Source organism: Lissotriton vulgaris, unplaced genomic scaffold (assembly GCF_964263255.1).
Source record: "Lissotriton vulgaris unplaced genomic scaffold, aLisVul1.2 SCAFFOLD_1384, whole genome shotgun sequence".
Taxonomy (NCBI): domain Eukaryota; kingdom Metazoa; phylum Chordata; class Amphibia; order Caudata; family Salamandridae; genus Lissotriton; species Lissotriton vulgaris.
In genome coordinates this window covers 366,758-372,806 of record NW_028252534.1, presented here as the reverse complement: position 1 = coordinate 372,806, position 6,049 = coordinate 366,758, and the positions used below count along the sequence as shown (strand labels likewise).

At 41.8% G+C, this 6,049-nt stretch overlaps 1 long non-coding RNA gene across 2 annotated transcripts; it reads left to right on the top strand.

The window, feature by feature from the left end:
* The first annotated feature begins 205 nt into the window (after positions 1–205).
* On the top strand, positions 206–1,343 carry LOC147662127 (uncharacterized). 2 transcript variants are annotated; one of them, XR_015305973.1, is made up of 4 exons: positions 206–268; positions 370–493; positions 797–874; positions 959–1,343. It is a non-coding gene; the product is annotated as an uncharacterized LOC147662127 (long non-coding RNA). The 2 variants fall into 2 exon arrangements; XR_015305972.1 differs by having other exon boundaries at positions 797–878.
* The last annotated feature ends 4,706 nt before the right edge of the window (positions 1,344–6,049 follow it).

The following is a 6,049-nucleotide window of genomic DNA, read 5'->3' as shown; positions in this document are numbered from 1 at the left end:
TGGCATTGACTTTTGAGATTCCGTCACTGAGTATGGAATGCATGCTCCTGGACCCCCAGATTAATTTCACCTGGCCTCGAGTCTGTTTCCCCTCTTTACTGTGTTCCCATTGGTTTAGAAGTAATGCAGGCATTTAGCTGCTGCCCGGACGCGCGTCTAACTTCTGACAAGCTAATTTGGGCTGTGTCTCGTGCTGAGACGCCCGCGAGACCACACAGCCGTGCCGATTTTGGAAACCAGCGAGGATTAACTCCGCCGGTCTTGTTCGGTGAGTCATGAACACATTTTATGTGTGACAATCGAGTGCGCTTTTGAAGCACGGGGCTTTTCAGATTGTAAACCACTCTGTCAACTATTTGTTCATTGCAGGCCAGTATTTAATGACCTGAAAGGCATCCTGCATGGGAATGTTTAGCGAACATCGCATTTTTGAAAGATAGAATACTTTGAACAGATACCTCACGAAGGACTAACTTGAACCGGTGAACCTCGGGTAAATATGAAATTATGTGTGTAAATGACATGTAATTGGGGTCAAATTTTCGGTCTGAACAAGAGTGGTCTTTCTCTGCCATTTATACTTCAAATGTCAAAATGATCTGGGCTTATCCCGCTGTCTGTTGGTTTGGTTCATCCTCCTATGTGTGGTATTGTCCCAGTTTTAACCCGGCTGGGTTGTGTTTGATGCTTTTGGATCCAAGCACTTTTGTAAATTTGTAAATAGTAACAAATTTTGTTGTTGTGGAACTAATGTTACAAATGCCCACAACCTGATTGTAGCCTAATTTCTTTTTAGGTTCACGCTCTCTTGTAATCAGGAGCCTTTGGGCCCACCACCTATTCTAGACGGAGTCACGTGAATCACCGTGCTTTTGTAGGTAATATGGTGCGGCTTGCATAGCCCCCCCTTTTAATATAATAAGTAAGTTTCCCAACACTAAATAGTCTCTCCTTATAGGTGCCCTTCTACACTACCCCGACACCCCACCACCACCTGTCCTGAGGAAGACCCCGCTGTAGGGCAACAACGTCGCCTACACTCCTGGGGTCGAAACGTCGACACACCCTTGCTTGTCCCTACCCATCAACAACGGATCATATTTGGCTGTGGTAGCTGAAAATGGGATAGGAATATTTCTAGTCTAAAAAATATGTGAATGACAATGTATATATGTCTATGTGGTACTTAATGTTGAATGTGTATGAGACCACATATTATATTTCTTTGCAACTAATCATTTTCTGCACTAACCTGAACACATTCCCCCCTCTCACCTTTCCATCCTTCCCACGCCCCCCCCCCTTTCTTGGGCAATTAGTAAATGTCTAATTTTGTGTTTTTGTGAAATATTGGCAATTAATTTTCCAAATGAGGATGTATATTAAATAACATTTATCCAAGTAATTTTCTTTTCTCATGAAGTCCCTCATTGTTTATACTCTATGAACTGTGATTTTGTGCCTTTGATACTGTATCAACTGGGCCCCCCTTTTTATATACTATTGACTACCCAGGTCCCAGTACTGTTGGGTTAACCCTTATATTATAACACTGTAATAAGGTAGGCACATTAAGTTACGGGTCTTTTTGTTTTTTGTATAACAGATTCTTTGTGACAGGTGTGATTTTTACCTGTAACGTAAGGGAGACAAGAGGGGTCAGTACATAGAAACAATTACGCATGGTTTATTTTTCTGTGACTTCCTTCATCTAATCCTAATGTGCGACTGTTTTGTTGCATACGATTATATCGAATTTGAGCAAGTTATGCATTGACTACACTTAAGGGTTTGTATTATTATAAGAGAATATGCAATCTCTTGTTTTTGATACAACACACTGGCTGTAAAGTCCATGTGGTAGTCTTTGTAAACAGAGAGGTTAAAAGTGGTGGGCTAAAGTCTGGAGTGACCCTTTGTATTCAGGAGGGATGGGGCATTGTAGATCTACGTCAGGTCAATAATACCCTTTGCTGTTTACCAAAGGTGGATGCGTGAGGGGGCGGAGCACCAGGTTGCGGTGCCAATTCTTTCAGTATCCACACATGCACATGTCTACAGTTCTTGTCATACCTGCTTCTATGGGTGCATTGGCTCATGATCTCCAAGGGCGATCAGGGTCGGAGGTCTATAGAGGGTGCAAGACACCGTGTTGGCATTCATTTTGTCATGTGCCTCACGGAGAGTCTTCTCAAGAGACCCTCCTTATTTCTGCAGTTATAAATTAAGTAATGATGCAGTATTGAGTGCTGCTAAAGTATCAGCTTGTGTGCCACACAAATGGTCCCCTTCTGAGAAAAGGAATGTAGGCATAATGCAGTTAATATTTGGACGGCTCTTTTTTTATATTTATCTTTAGCATTTTCTTAACCCTGACAGTGCAATTTTGATAAGAACTTCGGCAGTGTGGTTCTTCTTTCAAAAGGTAGTTATAATGGTATGTATAAATAATACTGTTACAATGGCGAAACATTTTGTAAGTACCTGTTTGGTATGAGAACTACTGCCTCATTGGTGGCAGGTGAGGGCAAAGAGTCTCGTCATGACCTTTTAGAAATATACATATAATTATTAGTTTTGGTTGTTTGGTAAAAATGCAGCATAGATTTCAAGCAGTCAAATTTTTTCAGAGTGGACCGCCTATTAGTCCTCCACTTACTTGGTGTCACAAGATCCTTCAAATGTTGGACGCTATCTGAGGAGCCTTGATATATGTAGGTGGGAGGTGATTGCCTAATGGGCGATTATTGGTTTCAGGTGAGTCATTGTAAGGGGGAATAGAGGCTTGTATGACTTAGAAAAAAGTCTCATTGTTAGTAAATAGACAACGATGTGGATAATGTTCGTGTAAGTGAGTATGGCTTAAGAATAGACATAGAAAACACATTTCTCGATCATTCACAAATTGATCGTTTGAAGGCTGTCAATCGTATATGGGCAAAGTTCGGCCTTTGTGAACGAGTTAGTCATGGTTGCAATAAAAAGACCCAGTCGTCCTCTAGGCACTTATTTCAACTCCTTTTGGGCGTCTCTCTGCTTGGTCATGGAACAAGGGGTTGAAGGCCCTTATTCCAACATAATTGGGGCGTTATGATGTCTCTCTGCTCAGTCGTGGAATGTGGGGTGGACAACAAATAGTGTTGTCTGTGTTACTGTACTGTAATGCTTATTTCTATGTGTTGGGCATGATGATGTTTGTCGGTCATGGAGTGAGGAATATAAAACCCTAAATTCAACGTTTTGGGCTTGATTGAGTTTCTCTGTTCAGTTATGGATTGAGGGATCAAAGACAGATCGTGTCGTTTGTGTTGTCATATCAGTTTGATATCTTCAAGTGAAATACACTCCGCAACTCCACAACTGTGGAGATTAACTGAATCCTCAGTTAAATTTAACAGCGTGTCATGCATGACAGTATCTGCATGTGAAGGTGGTGGTCAGATGTGTGTATGCTATTTAATGTTGTCAATTAAACCTGATACCAAGTAGCGGGTTCTAGTGTATCTAAATTAAGGTACCAATAATGACGACACAGGCTGCATGTCATTGTCCGTGATGCTCTCTGGTTGTAATTGTGGTTAGCTATGGTCTATAAATGGTTCATAACTAATTGTGGCGGCCTTTATGTCTGTAATGATGGCTGCGAGGTGGAAAGTTGGTTTTATATGCTCAGTTCGTTTTTTGATGGGAGTCGGTTTTAAGCCATGTTTGAGGGGATTCTTAGTTTAGTGCCAACCACGGAATATTGTCTTCAGACCTGAATGGAAAGTTTTAAGATGATATGTCCACCATTGCTTTTTTTGGGGGGCAGGGAGATTCGCTCTGCGTTTTGTCGGTGTGATCAAAATTAACTTTTTGTCCCATCTGGCGGAATCAAGACTTATGTACAGGTCGGTAAACAATTTTCATTCGGCCATATCAACAGGCCACTCCCCACTGGAAAGTAAGACAGTTGGGGAACATTTCTTGGTTAGTAAGCTGGTAAGAGTAATTAGAGTAGCTATGCCTCTGAGATCGCAATATGCAGCATTATGAAAAGTCAATATTGTGCTCAGATTTTTGGAGAGGTAGCCAGATAATGGAGATTTATCTTCCAATCAGTTATTGATAAAATTAACAAAGATGTTGTGTTTGATGGTCAATTATTGATTGCATTACAGAAACCATTCGGGCCAGTTTCGGCCACCACATTGGCCAGTTGGTTTTCCTGGCTTCTGGGTGAGACAGGTATAGTTGTGACAGAGTTCAGGGCCCATTCTGCGAGAACAGCAATGGCTTCAAATGTGTGTGCCTTACGTTCTTGGTGAGAGGCGTCATGCTAGCAGCAGAGTAGGCTTTGGAGTCAACTTTCAAAACATTTTCGTTTCGTTTCAAGAACTTTTATTTCGGTCACTAGGACCATAAAAAGTAGACAAGATAATAAAACAACATACATTTTAGATCACTAAATGCATCATTAAAACAGAAAGAACACTTCACAGAAGAAATAGATACAATTATTAAAACATGTAAGGGAAATATGCCTAACAGTTTGGATGGGTCAAGGAGGCAAGGGGTTAGAAGAACGACGATGGAATATATCAGTTAATATGTACAGTCAGCAAATGTCTAGAGAAATAGCAGCAATATTCAAATACATACTTTAAAAGAAGATTTACACTGTTTACAATAAAATCCAATTGGTCAAAAGTAAACCTATGTACAAAATAATATGAAACTAGAAACCAATATCTTAAACGGCGCTCTAGAAGTCAGGTATACAGTTATCCTACCGATGCATGTTTTAAGGTTTAATTTCCATTTGAATAAAAGCCCATCTCCTTCGCCAAGTCGTGTTTAAATATCTTGAGACAGCAAACACAATAGGTTTAGATGTATCATATTTTAAAACCCAAAAATCCTCCCTACAGTGGTTAAAACCCAAGTTACGGCAAAGCGCTACAAGCCAGTACCGCCTTGCTTGCTGGTAACCAGGGCAGAAAAATAGGATATGCATTTCTGTTTCACCTTGTGTAATGCATACAGGGCAACCCTGCACTTTCTGCTCGGCCCATTTGTTGGTGACCACACGTACTGGCAAAGTACTATATCAAAACTGTCGCTATAATTTTTTTGCAACGTAAGGCAAAATATCGTCCAGGAAGATTTCTAGCTCATAGTTGTCCTTAACTTTAGGAAACTGTGTCGTGAGGGAACCCAATTTCGTATTTGTCTGTATAGTTTTGAGCTTTAAGGTACGGTAAGTCTTAGGTATTGAGGCACGGGGGACTAGGGTCTTTTAAGCCGTACTTTTTGAGCGCACGGCTACCCCAAAAGGGTGTCCCGGCGCTTTAGCAAAGAGGCCTGAAAAACCAGAAAAACCCAAAGGCAGACGCGCTACAGTCACAATGATTACTTAGTGAAGAGCACGGTCTTCAGCTCCTTCCTAAAAGCCAGGAGGTTATTCGGGTGCTAGTGATGTCTGGAGTACTCCACAGGGAAGGTTGGCCAAGCTTTTCATACTTGTGTTTCACATGAGCAAACCAGGGGACCCTTTTTAGCAACCCGGGATAGGATAAAAGCTCTTTGGTCTCTACCTGATATGCTGCTAATTCAGGAGTTGCCCAAAGTCTTCGCCAGAAGGTTAATGGTTTCAGGGCAATACCCAAATCTAATCTTAGAGGAATTAGCGGGGTACCCATTGTTAAATCCGTTATTTGTCTTAGGGATCTGTTCTCAACTAGAGCTAAGGTAGAAGACGAACAGTGCCCCCATAGTTCTGCCCCATAAATAGAGGCTCCACGCACTTAGGCCCTATACATTTCTAGTGCGGGACCAATGGGCTTAAAGGGTGATTCCCTAGCTAATTTGGCTATACTCCCGGCAATCTGTGATAGTTTGAGCTTAGCCTTGGCTATTTGAGGCACCCACTGCATATTTTCAGACAGGGTTACACCAAGATATTCAAAGACAGACACCCTTTCCAGACATGAACCATTCAGTTGTGGGGGGGGGGCATGTTGTCTTAGGAGGTGTCAGGCCCAGGGGGGCTTACGGTCTAGGGCCCGCC